Source organism: Odocoileus virginianus, chromosome 16 (assembly GCF_023699985.2).
Source record: "Odocoileus virginianus isolate 20LAN1187 ecotype Illinois chromosome 16, Ovbor_1.2, whole genome shotgun sequence".
Classification (NCBI taxonomy): domain Eukaryota; kingdom Metazoa; phylum Chordata; class Mammalia; order Artiodactyla; family Cervidae; genus Odocoileus; species Odocoileus virginianus.
Genome location: NC_069689.1, coordinates 8,787,962 through 8,803,845, shown reverse-complemented (window position 1 = coordinate 8,803,845; position 15,884 = coordinate 8,787,962). Strand labels below are relative to the sequence as shown.

At 39.0% G+C, this 15,884-nt stretch overlaps 1 protein-coding gene across 15 annotated transcripts in view; it reads left to right on the top strand.

The window, feature by feature from the left end:
* Positions 1 to 15,884, top strand: part of MARK3 (microtubule affinity regulating kinase 3) — a 101,682-nt gene that overhangs the window by 37,770 nt on the left and 48,028 nt on the right. The window contains exon 2 of one of the 15 annotated variants that reach the window (XM_070477763.1): positions 3,246 to 3,439. The exons of the other annotated variants lie outside the window; for them this stretch is intronic. The gene's annotated coding sequence lies outside the window, so the exon portion shown is untranslated. The remainder of the gene's footprint in view (positions 1 to 3,245; positions 3,440 to 15,884) is intronic. 15 annotated transcript variants of the gene reach the window in all.

The window sequence follows — 15,884 nt, the reverse complement described above, 5'->3', positions numbered from 1 at the left end:
TCATGGCCCTTGGGAAGATGTCCTTGCTCAGGCTGGGCCTGGTCATAGGTATTTCACTGGTGCATCAATGAGTGATTAGCACTCTTCATAAAAACATCCTTCTAGTCCCTTGTAGTTTTGCAAAGCCTTTTTGCATTCTTCATTAGATTTCTAGACTTGGCCTGTGGTAGCTGGAAGGTACGGAGACCTAGAAATAAACAGGAAGTCCTCTGCCACTTAACTGAGTGTCTCACTTGACCTTGAGCTAGTCACTTAACTTTCTGACATTGGGTTTCTCATCTTTAAAAACAGAGATAATTTCACTAAGTAAAGTAAGTCAGACAAAGACTAGTACCATATGATCTCACTTATATGTGGAATCTAAAAAACAAAACAGAAACAGACTTACAGAGAGCAAAACTGTTGGTTGCCAGAGGGGAATTGAGTGAAATAGGTAAGGAAGACTTAAGTGGTAAAAACTTCTAGTTATGAAGTAAACAAGTCATGGGGATATAACGTATAGCTTAAGGAACGAAGTCAATAATGTGATGATAATTTTATATGGTGACAGGTGGTTATTGGACTTAACATGGTGATCATTTCATAATGTATTTGATTGTCAGGTCACTATGTTGTATACCTGAAGCAAACATAATATTGTATGTCAACTAAACTTCAATTGAAAATAATAAAAAAATAATTAAATGGAGATTAAATCTTTTCATGATGGATTATATCCATGAAATAACACATAAAAGAGTTTTGTATACTGCAAAGCAATGTGTAAGATATTTTAAGTATAATGCCTTTTGTACATTTCTAATGTAGTTCCAATGGTTATTTTCCATTTACATCATGATTTTGAAATCCTATCCTTGAGGGGTGGGATAGAGGTTGAGGTGGGAAGTGAGGTAGATTTTATCTTGCACTGAAAATGTTATTTAAACAAGTGGTTCTGCAGGACATAGTGGGCTTTAAGGATTTTCAGGGTGGCCCTGAAAGGATCCAGAAATTCTAGTCCTTTGTTCTGAAGATGAAATTATATCCCTTTCCTTAAACTTTCATTTCTTCATGTACCTAGGGACTTGGTGCTAATTATTAGGTAAGGGGTTATAAAAACTTGGTGTTCAGAACTAAAATTAGTATGTAAAGAGGTTTGCTGAGGATTGTAATGATGTTGCAAATCTTCCATTGTTCAAGTGTACTTGTAAATAACTGAAATTCTAGCATTTTTCTAGGAAGAATTTTATCATAGTATTGAGTTGATTGCAATTTTTGTTTCATGCTTGATTGCTTTTTTCATTATTTTTGGTCATAGTTTTTAATTGCCACTATTCTTTTTTATTATCACAAATTACAGTTTGTCTTATCACTATCAATTCAGTACATGATAGGTTGTCTGGCTAGCTTGATAGTGAGATTATGCAGATTTGTTCAGCATTAATTTTGGCACATAAACAATAGATATGACTTTTAAGATTTGTTTGGTATGGTACAAGTATGAACCAGCCACAGAAGATTTATACTAAAGGAAGATCCATCGAAGTTAAATAATCTGAAAGGTGTAATATTTTCAGTTTTAGGACATTGTTTTAAACTGTAAATCATGTGTTCATATTCTTTTCTTATAAATTAAAAGCATCCTATAAATATTTCCTTCAGAATTCTTTTTCACTGAGTTTCTTTTCCATGGAAGAGTGGCAGCAGGGTGGTATAGCATCTTACGCTCCTGGAACAGTACTTCTTCTGATTTTCTTCCTCAGCGTCACTTACAGTTGTTACCACACCTGCATCAGCAGCAGAGCCCTTATATTGTGATCTTAAACTCTGGAGCTTGGTGTACAGCTTTAGGAGCTAACATTTACATTAAGGCGCATTCTGTCAACAGTATGCAATCTTTTTGTACTGCCACTGCCAAAAGTATGTGGACTGGTTCTTTCAGGCAGTGTTTGAACACCACTGTTAAGGTAGTTAGTGTAAAAGTGTTCGCAGTATCCTGGCTCACACATAGATCATGTTTGATAAATGCAGATAAGCAAACCTGAGGTGATTGTGTATTTGTAAACTGACATTATTTTCACTGACAAGTTCTTCATTTCTCCTTTTAATTTTTCTAGCCACTGAGTGAATAAATGTTAGATTCTAGTAAGATATATCTTTCTCCATGGTTTTTTTTGGTACTACTTAATTTCTAAGTAACTATCCCTGAGACATTTTTCTGTTTATAAATGTCTTTTAGGTCAGCCTTTAAAGAAATGTGTAACGAAAAAAAAAAGAAAAGAAATGTGTAACGTTGTGTACCTATAATGCTGTTGAAAACAACAGGAGTTTTAAAAATGTTAGTCTTCTTACTGGTTTTATAAAGTCATTTTTAGCTTTGATTTGGTTACACGCGAATGGTCTTGCAGCCTTGCTTTGTTTTGTGTGTCATAAAGATGCAAGTTTTTACTTTATTAAGACATGCCAGTGCACCAAGTGTGACCCACCCGAAGTTATTTTCTTTCCTAATCTTGGAGTAGTACTAACATAAAGAGAGGGAGTATAGAGTCATGGGTGGGAAAATGGTGAAGCCAGGCTACATGGATTCAAGTTTAGGCTTCAGCCTAGCCTAACTTTGTGACATGTCACCTCCCTGGATCTTCATTTCCCTGTTTTTAAAATGGAAATAATAACATTATCTCTAGGGCTCTGGTGAGAATTAAATAAGTTAACATTTAAAAGCCCTTAGAAGAGCTGGGTGTAGTTCCTGGCATATGCTAAGGACTGAGTGTTGTTATTGTGTATCCTGCTGAATGTTGATTTTGAGGGAGAGTAGAAGATTTTCTTTGGTTTTTTATTTTTGGAGTGTAGTTGATTTACAATGCTATTTTAGTTGCAGTGTACAGCAAAGTGAATCAGTTATGCATATATATGTATCTATTTTCTCTCTCTCTTTTTTTAATTCTTTTCCTAGAGATATTTCTGTTTGTTTCTTTAATTTTACCCTCACAGGAAGTAAGTAAAGCTTAAGAATTGAATTGTGGGTTCTGACTTGGGTCTCATAGGACCTATTTGCTGTAGACTACTTCTGATAATGGCTTAAATTTGCATGTTTAGTATAAAGTACTGTAGTAGTTTGCTCAAGGTGCTATAATAAAATACTGTAGACTGGGTGGCTTTATTTCACAAATTGTGTTTATTTCACACAGTTCTAGAGGCTGGAAAGTCCAAAATCAGGGTTGCTGGCATGGTCGGGTTCTGGTGAGAGCTTTCTTTTTGGATTGCAGAGAGCTGCCATCTCACTGTGTCTTCACAACAAAGTGGGGGGAAGGTGTGTGAGCACGTGTGCATGCTCTCTGATGTCTCTGCTTAAAAGGGCACTAATCCCATCATAAGGAAACACCCTCATGACCTCATCTAAACCGACTTAATTCCTGGATGCCCCATCTCCACATATCACATTGTGGAACAGTTTCATGAGGTAAGCTCTGTTATTCAGGAGAGAGAGGCCAGGAGGTAAAGTGACCTGCCCAGAGTCCCCTAACTGATAGATGTGTGAGCAGTCATTTCATGATGGGTGTAGTCAGTGTGGAGTTGAACTCTAAGTGAACTCTTAGTGAAAGCATGTTTAGCTCAGTTTAGATAACAAGAGCACTTGCTGTAAGCAGTGTCCTCTCGTCCCTCATTGGATAGGATTTCATTGTCGTTAGATGCTAGAGTGTGTGCTTCCTGTGTCCCCACATACAGAGGCTTTTTCACACTAACTAGCCTGATGGATATCTTTTCCTCTTCATACTCTGTTAGGTGAGTATTGCTAGCATCTTGACTTTCCACTGAGGAGACAAACTGAACAGTTAATATAGTCAAGCTCTCCAGTTCGTAGGTGATGGAGCAAAGATGTAAATCTTAGTCCAACTCCAGAGCATGGACTCATTGCATTTACTTACGCTACCCTTCTGTGATTAAATTTCCCTCGTTGAGGTGGGAACTAACCTGAGACTTTTCTCTGTAGTGGTGGTGAAGAAGTTAGTTAATAATTTCAAATTTGAAGAAATATTCCAAGTACGTGAGAAAAGAAAGCCTTGTTCCCCACCTCCCCTTCTGAACTTTGCATAACTCATGTCTTAATGCAAATTTGTTTACTCTTTCACTTAACAAGCACTTCTAGTAAATACCTGCTGTGTGCCAGGCACTGTTCTAAGTACTGAGGATAAACATTGAACCAAATGAAGTTCTGGCTTTCATAGAATTGACATCATAATAGGGGAGTAGCAGTAAGCAGATACATGGTGTAATGTCATGTCAGTGCCATAAAGAGAAACAGAGCAAGATATATTAACTGTATTTTCCTATTTTTTGTATTCTTGATGCTCTGGCTGGTCTGGGAGAGAGTACTCCCAGAATTCGCCAGCTCCTGGAAATAGAAAACTGCTCCCCTGTGAGGACTGTTCAGGTGCAGACCAAGCAGTGCAGAGCCCATGCTCCGACCACATCCTCTGCTTGTTCTCAAACTCCAGGAGGCAGCTGTTTCTCTGCCCTGCAGGTGCTAGGCACCTAACAGCTATACTTAGACCTGAGGTCTGTTGAAATTATCCAAAGGAACCAGTCCTCAGCCTGCTCGGCCTGCCTGGACTTGCCTCTCCTGTGGAAACCAGGATAGAAACTTGCCCACGCTTTCCCCTTGCTCTCTCTGTCTCCCGACCCATCCTGGTGCTCCCTCAAAAGGCCCTGAATGTACTGTGTGCCCCTTGGGAACTCTAAGTAACCATCCTTTCAGTGGTAGTCTTCTCCTAACCTCTTGGCTCACCATACCTGAATAATAACTTATGTTTTAAAATACAGGGTGAGGAGATAGTGTTGCGAGGAATGTGTAGGGGTGTCCTCTTAGTAATTCATTTAAGAAACTTTATTGTTCTTCTGAACCAAGCCTTGTGATGGTAAGTTAGACAAGTGCAGTGGACTCTGGGTGAACCCATATGGTTTGCAGTAAAATTTTACCTAGGCCTTGAGGATCTAAATGTTTTTCAGTAAGTCATGAAGCATGCAAAGACATTTTCAGTCCTCCTTGCAGTGCTGACGTGGAGGTCCTCATTGAGGAGTGCACAGACAGTGTGGGGAGCATCAGCAGCGGCGGGCTGCAGCGGCCTGCGAGTCTGCAGGGCCGTGTAGGGCCTGAGCCAGAGCCCGTGTCAGGCCGGACTGGGAGCCTCAAACGCCCCGGCTCTGGAAGGAACAGTCGTCTGTGTATAATAACCTTTTCAGCGGTTCCCTAACCTTCCCCTGGGTTCTTCTGACTGAGATTGTGTTGTTTTAGAAATAGTCTTGGGACTTACCTGATGGTCCAGTGGTTAATCCACCTTGCAATACAGGGGATGCGGGTTCGATCCCTGGTCAGAGAACTAAGACCCCACATGCTGCGGAGCAACTAAACCTACATCCCACAACTGCTGAGCTTGGAGTGCCACAACTGGAAAGTCCATGCGCCACAACAAAAGATCCTGCATGCCACAGCTAAGAGTCGATACAGCCAAATGAAATTTTTTTAAAAACAATAGTCTTCTTGATCGCCTTACATCAATATAAGCAATCCATCATCTGTTTCTTAAACTGGTACCATTTAGTTAAAAACAAGAACTATGTAAATTAATGAAATAATTGACTTCTTTTTTCTTAGTATATGTTTGTCATAGCTGGTTAGCTAACATTAGAGTTTCCGTGGTGGCTCACTGGTAAAGAATCTGCCTGCAGTGCAGGAGACCTGGGTTGGGAAGATCCCCTGGAGCAGGGCATGGCATCCCATTGCAGTATTCTTGCCTGAAGAATCCCATAGAGGACCCTGGCAGGCTGCAGTCCATAGGATCGCAAAGAGTCGAACGTGACTGAAGCAAGTGATTTGGCACTTAGCCAGCTTTAAACACATAGAGAGATGGAGGCATTCTTCTTCCTGTGCCTCTCTGTTCCAGTGTTGATGACTCCAGTTATTGACCAAATTTTTTTCTTTTCTAGTTAAACATCTGTCATCTAGAAACATGTATAACACTGTTCTCTGTTCTTCATGTGGAGCTGTGATGAATATGGCAATCCAAAAAGAAAAAAGCCCAAACCCTACTAATGCAATATAATCACCTATTTTGAGTCTTATTGGTCCCATTTCCAGAATAAACACTGAGCTTTTTGGGCCAACTACAGGACTTGCCCTCAACACAGGGCTAGTTTATTCCATATCCATATCCATATCCAACCATCTCATCCTCTGTCCCCTTCCATTTTTTTCCTTATCTGAATTTATCTGATTTTTGCTGAAAGCCATTTAATTGGTTTCCTGCTGTAATTCCAGTCTGCCAGGGGTAGTTTTGAAAAATGAGTGTTTTGTATTACCTGTCACTTCTAATCTGGTGTTCTGCGCTTTGGACAAGGATGTCTTTGTCCAGTTAAAGATCTGACAGGGCAGAGACAGAGCCCTCAATGTAGAATCCATGTTATAGTTGATCTTGCTGACCCAGGAAAACATTTTTTTCAGTAAGACTCAAGCACCATTCTTAAGTCCAGACTATTAGAAAAGGAAATCCCTCTGTTTAAAAAGTATTAATCAAAATTACAGAAGAAAAAGAAGAATGAACCTTAAATTCAAGTATGCGCAAATTATGAGAATTCCCTAGTGTTCCATTGGTTAGAACCCTGCCCTTCCACTGCAGGGGGCATGGGTTCAGTCCCTGGTCAGGGAACTGAGATCCTGAGTAACAGCACGGTTCAGTTCAGTCACTCAGTTGTGTCTGACTCTTTATGACCTCATGGACTGCAGCATGCCAGGCTTCCCTGTCTATCACCAACTCCCGGAGCTTGCTCAAACTCATAATCCATCAAGTCGGTGATGGCATCCAACCATCTCATCCTCTGTCCCCTTCTCCTGCCTTCAGTCTTTCCCAGCATCAGGGTCTTTTCCAGTGAGTCAGTTTTTCGCATCAGTGGCCGAAGTATTGGAGCTTCAGCTTCAGCATCAGCCCTTAAAATGAATAATCAGGATTGATTTCCTTTAGGACTGACAGGTGTGATCTCCTTGCAGTCCAAGGGACTCTCAGGAATCTTCAACACCACAGTTCAAAAGCATTAATTCTTCAGTGTTCAGCTTTCTTTATAACAGCACAGTGCAACCAAAAAAAAAGAAAGTATGTGTAAGATACATACCAGTTTACTGAATGATTATTGACGTATTGACTATGGATTCCTTTTATCAGGGTCTTTCTGGGAAATTCTGCTTACACTCACTCAAGTCTGTTTTCTTAAGTTGATGTTTTTTTTTTTTTTTTTTTTGAAGCCACTGTAATGCTTAAGAGGTCTGTAAGTGACCTTTTCTTGGCATCCCAGGAAATCTTAGTTGTTGGACAAACCAAAGAACTGTATATTTGGAAGCAGAGAGAACCGGTTCATGCTTTTCATATGGTCTACAATGTAATTTACTTTTACTGTTAACCACACTAGGTTATTTGGAGTACCTTTGCTTCAGTCTCCTTAGGCCAATCTTTTTTAACCCTTGCTGTGCATTAGAATCATCTCTCGTGGAAGCCTCTGGCTTAGCGGGTAAAGAATCTACCTGCCATGCAGGAGACACAGGAGATGTGGTTTCGACCCCTGTGTTGGAAAGATCCCCTGGAGGAGGGCATGGCGACCCACTTCAGTGTTCTTGCCTGGAAAATCCCATGGATAGAGTAACCTGGCGGGCTGCAGTCTATGGAGTCACAATGAGTCTGACATGACTGGGTGACTAAACACACAGTGGAGTTTAAAAAAAAAAAAGTCCATGTTTTCTTCAGGATACTCCACCCCCTGGAGGTGCCCACTGGTTGGGTCTAGGGTGAGGCAGAGGGATCCATCCGGGTGCTTGTCTCAGATGAGAATGGATCCCGGACTTCTTTTGCTTCCCTGCAGGGTTCTTAATTTCTCTCCTCTTTCTGAGGGTGCCCTTTGTTAAAGGTGACCCCTTCCTCCAGTGGTTTAAGTCTTGTGGGCTGGTGCCACTACCACTGCTGAATATCTCCTCCCTCTCAGACTCCTCCTAACCAAATTTCTGGATTTCTTTACTTTTCCTTGCCCATCTGGTGAAGCACAGGTCATTTTTGGAATCTTTTTCATCAAGCAGCTCTGTTCATCTTTTCCTTTGTTAATAGCTTCCTCTTTCCATATTGACTTGTAAGAGGCTAAGTAGCTCAGGCCACTAACAAAAAGAGTTGTTAAGAGTCCTGGGTCTTTTTAAATTCATTTTAAAAAATTGAAGTATGGTTACTTATATAAGTTAAAGGTGTACAATATAGTGATACACAGTTTTTAAAAGTTTATACTCCCTTTATAGTTATTATAAAATGTTGGTTATATTCCTGTGTTGTACAGTAATCCTTGTAGCTTATTTCATACCTAATGGTTTGTACCTCTTACTTCCCTCCCCCTATAATGCCCTTACCCACTCCCTCCCCCCACGGGTAACCACTAGTTTGTATCAGTGAGTCTGCTTCTGTTAGATTCACAGTTTGTTGTAAGATTCCACATTTGAGTGATATACAGTATTTGCTTTGACTTTTTTTACTTAGCATAATGCCCTCCAGGTCCATTCACAGTATTGTGATGGCAAAGTTTCATTCGTTTTTATGGCTTGAGTAATATTTTACATATACACACATACCACTTCTTTATCCATTCATCTGCTGATGGACATTGGGTTGCCCCTGTATCTTGACAGATGTGAATAATGCTGTTGTGAACATTGGAGTGCGTGTATCTTTTTGAATTAGTGTTTTGGGGTTTTTTAAAATACGTACCCAGTGATGGAATTGGTTGTATATAGTTCTATTTTTAGTTTTTGAGAAACTCTGTAGTTTTCCATAATGGCTGTACCAATTTACATTCCCATCAATAGTGTGTGAAGGTTCTCTTTTCTCCACATTCTGACCAATATTGATCTTTGTGTTGTTTTTGATAGTAACCATTCTGACAGATATGAGGTAATATTCATTGTGGTTTTGATTTGCATTTCCCTGATGATAAGTGATATTGAGCATCTTTTCATGTGCCTTTTGGCCGTCTGCATTTCCTCTTTGAGAAAATATCTATTCAGTTCCTCTGCCCATTTTTTAATTGAGTTGTGTTTTTTTGATGTTGTGTAATATGTGCTGTTTATATATATTGGATATTAGTTCTTTATTGGTCATATCATTAGCAAATATTTTCTCCCATTCAGTAAGTTGCCTTTTCATTTTGTCAGTAGTTGCCTTTGCTGTGTAAAAGCTTTTAGGTTTAATTAGGTCCTATTTGTTTATTTTTGCTTTTGTTTCCTTTAGGAGAAGTTCCAAAAACTGTTGCTGTGATTTATGTTAGAATGTTCTGCCTATATTTTTCTCTAGGAGTTTTATAGTATCCAGTCTTACATTTAGGTCTTTAATCCATTTTGAATTTATTTTTGTATATACTGTTAGAGAATGTTCTAATTTCATTCTTGTACCTGTAGCTGTCCAGTTTTCCCAGCACTAGTTATCAGAGAGACTGCCTTTTCTCTGTTGTGTAATCTTGCCTTGTCTGTCACACATTGATTGACTATAAGTGTGTGGGTTTATTTTTGGGCTGGTGTGATACTGCTTTAATTGGTGTTGCTTTGTAGCATAGTCTGAAGTCAAGGATGTGTGATGCCTCCAACTCTCTTCTTTCTCAAGATTGCTTTGGCTATATGAGATCTTTTGTATTTCTATGCAGGTTTTAAAATTATTTTTTCTATTCTTTGAAAAACACCATTGGTATTTTAATAGAGATTTCATTGAATCTGTAGATTGCCTTGGTCAGTATGGACATTTTAACAATATTGATTCCTTAGAGCACTCCGTCTGAAAGCAGCAGAATACACATTCTCTTCAAGTATACATAGAAAATTTTCCAGAATAGATCACATGCTGGGCAACAAAACAAGCCTTGGCAAATTCAGGAAAATGTAAACCATATCAGATGTCTTTTCTGACTACAGCACTGTGAGACTAGAAGTCAAGTAGAAGAACAAAAAAACTACAAAAAACACAAAACACGTGGAGGCAGAACAACGTGGATCAGTAAACCAGTGGGTCTCTGAAGAAATCAGGAAATAATAAAAATGCCTAGAGCCCTGACTGTTATTTACAATCCAGGGTCTGCATTCAGATCCATGTACTGAATCAGTTACAGGGTACAGACTTTTACAACAGGATGTGGGAAATGAGCTCTAAGACAGATCCTTCATCTTGTGCATTTAAAATACTGAGAATTAAAATGTATGTGTATTGTTAGATTTCAAAAGTGATAATAGAAGTGAAGGAAAATATAGCTTCAATGTTAGATGGAAAATTTCAACTTATTGCCTGACTTATTTTCACTTTGGGTAGGAGGTTTAGAGTAGATTTTGAATTGAGGATATTGGAATTTATTTTTAATTGTACCAGTGGTTCACTGTGCTGTTTAGAAAAGTCACTGAAAAACCAAGTGTGAACACGTTATTGACTGGGGATGTACTAATATGTCTTTTGTTACCTGAAGGTTATTGACTGGAGACGTATCAGTACGTTTTTAGAGAATGATACAGTTAGCATCACCGTGAGAAGTTGTTAGAGCTTAAAATTATCAGGGGTTCACTATACAACTTAACTATTGTCGTTGTCATTCACGTTTTGCTCTGTTAGGTTTTTCTTTCAACCAAAGTATATATTATAAACAGGAAATTTCCCAAAATGATGCATCATGATATTTTGTGTAGAAGAACTTTTCAGTGAGTTTTGTGCAGATACTTTCTCTGATTTTCTGAGCAACATATATAATATACTAGTGTCTCAGAAGATGGTAGTTCTTCAGAATATAGTTATGATTCAGACAGTGTGAATGTTATACCAACAAAAAGAAAAACCTTAGTGATTGATTCTGATCCAGAAAGTGAAAATGAAACTCATGGTGCTGGAGAATGCTCCTTTGCTTCAGCAAAAGAGTGCAGAAGATATTTCACAGAAATTAGAAGACTTAACAGGTGTGTCAGGTGTAACTCTATTGAATGTAGTAACCTGCAGTGCTAGTGAAATAACAATTAATTTTTAGCCAACCAAAATAAAAATCACTGGCCACATGCATTAGTTTCTACAAAAATCCCCCGGTCAGTAATGAGTTAAAGGGGTCAGACTTGGAGCCCAGCCTGGAGAAAATCAATTTGCAAAAAATTGAAAATAGGTTTAAAAACTAGACCTTTGGGAAAGAATCCTGGCAATAACAGCCAGAATCACAGCCGCATGTTGCTTACTGTGTGCCAGGCACTGTTCCAAGATCTCTGCCTGTCAGTTCCTTTATCCTGGGAGTACCAGAGGCCCAGGAGGTCCAGCCACCTTGGTTCAGTCAGTCAGTCAGTGAGTGGCAGAGGCCCAGGTGGGGCCAGGTAGTGTGCTCCAGAGGTCAGAGTCTTACTGACTATGAACGGTCTGCATCATTCATTGCCTGTTGTCGCAGCAGCCCTGTGACATTATTTTTATCTGTAGTTTACAAATGAGCTGTTCAAGTAATGTCACATCCTTGTCAAGTTTTTGTCTGATTTTTCAGTTCTTGCCCATCTGGTAGATATAAAACTATGTCACTGTGGTTTTAATTTGTATCTCCATGATTACTGATGCGTATTACATCTTTCATATTTGTATTGGCTTTTGTTTCTTCTGTCAATTGCCTCTTGAAGTCTTTTGTTCAGTTTGTATTGAATTCTTTTTCTTAATCATTTTAGAGATTGTATATTCTGGATACTAACATGTGACATGTAGCTTCTTCTGTTTGATGGTATATGTTTTCATTCTCTGGATGTTGTCTTTCGATGAACAGGAGAGATTCTTAATTTTAGCACACCTGAATTTATCAAATCTTTTCTTTTATGGTTTATACCTTTTATGTCTTTAACAAATTCTTCCCTGCCTGGGGCCATAAAGATAGTTTCTCTATTGTCTTTAAGTTTTATAATCTTTAATCTACCTTGAAGTTGTGCATATTGTGAAATAGGAATCTTAATTTCATGTTTTTTTCGTGTGTTATATCTTACTGTCTAGGCTCTCCTTTTTTCCGCTGATCTGCAGTACAGTTTCTATTCATGCCTGTACACACTTTGTTCTTCGAAGTGTTTTTTCTGGTTCATTGCACAACTGCTATTTTAAAGACAGTTATTTTACATTTATTTTCACATTTAAAATTTTTATTTTCAATAGTAAAAGGGCAGATGATAAATAGAATCCCAAAATACGTGACAGGTAAAATCTGAGCTAAAATTAGAAGCGCAAGAGTAACAAAGGAGGCTTCCTCTCTCAGGCTGTGTGTGGCATGCTAAGTAGAGGAAGAAAGGTACAGGTCTTTATATAGAGCTCCTCCACTAGCCCATACTACAGACTTGCACATTTTTAATTTAAATTATTTGGCCACACCTTGTGGCATGCGGGATCATAGTTCCCTGACCAGAGATGGAACTTGTGCCCCATGCAGTGGAAGCAGAGAGCCTTAACCAATTGACCACCAGGGAAGTCCCACAAATTTGTGAATTTTTTTTAAAAAGCATCCCTTTCTTAGGATACATTACTGCTATGTGCCAGGAAATTATTGTGATAACTATTCAAAACTATGATGACTGCAAGCAAAATGATTTCCTCAGGATTGGGCACTTGTGCAGCTAGCTATAAGCAGTGGTCCAGTTAATACAATTAATAAGCCTAACTAAGATATTTCCAGGTTACATTTTCTGAACAAGCAGTAAAAACAGAAACAGAAAAAGTACCAATGTAAGGAACGTAAGGCACTCACAGAACTCATGGGGTCTAAGAGAAAATGCAAATCAAAATTGCAGTGTATCTAGAAAGTGACACTGTGTATCAGAACCTATAGAATACTGCTTTTGTTGTTCATGAAAATTTGAAACCTTAAACATATTATTAACAAAAAATGACAGTACATTAAATATTTAGTAAGTTAGAAGAAGGAACAGGATAAATCTCAGGAACTAAGAATAATGTAAGGAACTAATAATGGACTTCCCAGGTGGCACAGTGGTTAAGAATCCACCTGCCAGTGCAGGAAAACACAGAGAGTCCTGAGTTTGATTCCTGGGTTGGGCTAATCCCCTGGAGAAGGAAATGGCAACCTGCTCCAGTATTCTTGCTTGGAAAATTCAATGGACATAGGAGCCTGGCAGTCTACAGTTCATGGGGTCACAAAGAGTCAAACACGACTCAATACCTGGAGTTCATTGTGGCTCAGATCATGAAGTCCTTATTTCAGAATTCAGGCTTAAATTGAAGAAAGTAGGGGAAATCACTAGGCTATTCAGATATGACCTAAATCAAATCCTTTAAGATTATATAGTGGAGGTGACAGATAAATGCAAGGAATTAGATCTGGTAGCTAGAATGCCTGATCTTCATGGATGGAGGGTTGAAACATTGTATAGGAGGCAGTCACCAAAACCATCCTGAAGAGAAATAAATGCAAGAATGCGAAGTGACTGTATGAGAAGCCCTTACAAATAGCTGGGAAAGGAAGAGAAGCGGAAGACATAGAAGAAAGGGAAAAACATACCCAACTGGATGCAGAGTTCCAGAGAATAGCAAGGAGAGATAAGAAGGCCTTCTTCAGTGAGGAATGCAGAAGTAGAGGAAAAGAGTAGGAACGGGAAAGACTAGAGATCTCTTCAAGGAAATTGGAGGGACTTCCTTGGTGGTCCGGGGGTTAAGAATCTGCCTTGCAATGCAGGAGTTGTGGGTTCAGTCCCTGAGTAGGGATTGAACTCAGATCCCATACGCCGTGGGGCAACTAAGTCCCTGGACCACAACTAGAGATCCCACATGGTGCAACTAAGATCCGCCACAGCCAAATAAGTAAAATATATAAAAGAAAAGAAAATTGGAGAAATCAAGGAAACATTTCATGCAAGGATGGGCATGATAAAGGACAGATGCAGTAAAGACCTAACAGAAGCAGAAGATACTAATAGAGGTGGCAAGAATACACAGAAGTACTATACCAAATAAAGATCTTAATTACCCGGATAACCAGGACGGCTGTCAAAATGTATCAGAAACAGGGAAGAAAGCTGTAGTTCAATCTCAAAACATCTGTTCAAAAATTGGGAATTAACATATTGGCATATAGGCTTTCCAGTTAAACATTAGTACATTTACCTTTGCTTGTTTCTCCCACTCAGTAAATAGTAGTAAAGGAATTAAAAAGGAGTGTCAAAAATAGAGAAGACTAGCAGACAAAGAATTAAACCAACTTTGCCAGATGGAAAACAGATAGGTGAATAGATGCATGTGTGTGTGTCTGCACATTATTATATGTTTTTTTTCACATAGTAGATTTCGTATATCATAGTGAGCTGAAACCAAGTCCCCAAAGGAAGCAGCTAGGGGCAGGAATAGGTAGGCTGGTCCAGCAAGAATCATGCTGAACCATGCCACAGAATTCAGAAAGTTTAAGAATGAGTTCTTTTAGCTCCTTTCGTGGGTGGAGATACAAGTAGAACTGAAAGCAGGATTGGCTGAAACTCTGTAAATGGGCCTTATGTCACCTTAAGGCAGCCCGCCCTTCTCTCCCCCAGTAGAAACTGGGCAGCTGTTTTCTGAAGAGGTTCCGTCAAAGAACATTAAACTTGGGGGCCCCCATACTAAAAACAGCGGCCCGCTGAGTGATGAAAGTCTTTCTCCCATCTCCTTGCTTGCTTCTCAGAACTCTCAGCCCTTTATGTTGCCTAAAAGGAGTTTGGAGGATTCTTCTCCAGGAGAATTGAGCTAAATTAAAATATAGCTAGAGACGTTTAATGTCTTTCAGTGAATCTGCTTAATCTCTGCCTGGTCATCCCCTGGTCCAGCTCTTATATAACATTCAGTCCAGCGGTTTGGTGCCTCTCTTAAATATGGGAGGACAGCCAAGAATCTCCAGATATTTGAGGATAACCTGAAACAAACAGGAATAAGAGAAAGAAACACTGGAAGAGGAAACTGAACTACTTTAAAAACAAACACACACACACACACTATCATTGGTGTTTTCAAAGAGTTTAAAAAGAGGGAGACAGTGCAACAACAACCATTACATTCATAAAAGAAAAACATGGTGCATTGAAGAAGGACTGTTGGGGAGAGGATAGTTCATGGTATCGGAAAGAAATTCAGTAAAGGGTTAGAAAATAAAGCCAACAAAAGCTCTCAGTTCGTAGAGATGAAAATTAAGATACCATGTAAAACTGAAGTGCCTATCTAGGAGGTCTAGTTTCTGATGAAGAGGAGTTGTAAGAATAACTGGGGATAGGAGGGAAGATTGTCAAAGACTAACATGTGATTTCCCAGAACTATAGGACCTGAATTTCCAGATTGAAAGGCTTAGTGCCAATGCAGTAAAGGGCAAAGATCTACAATATATCTGGACTGAATGCTGATGTACCACAGAGACTGAATCTGCAGTACATTAAAACATAAATACATCAAAATTAGAAGAAAGGGGGGGAAAGGTCATAAAGAATTATCACTGTAAACTGGAAGAAAATGGATCAAAGCCTTTAAAATTCTGAGAGAACTGAATATTCATGTGTAAAAGAATGAAACTGGACCCCTGCCTTACACCACTCATAAAAATTAACTCAGAATGGATTAAGGATTTAAGTGGAAGATCTGAAAACAAAGTTCGTGGAAGAAAGCACAGGGGGAAAACTCCTTGACATTGTTTTTGGTAGTGATTTTTTTATATGACACTAAAAGCACAGGCACAAAAAGTGGGTCTACAAAACTTCTGCACAGACCAAAAAAAAAAAGCAATCAACAAAATGAAAAGGCAGCCTGCAAAATGGAAGGAACTCTTAAAACCCAATAGCAAATAAAACCCTAAAGAATCCAATTTAAAAAACAACAAAGGACCTG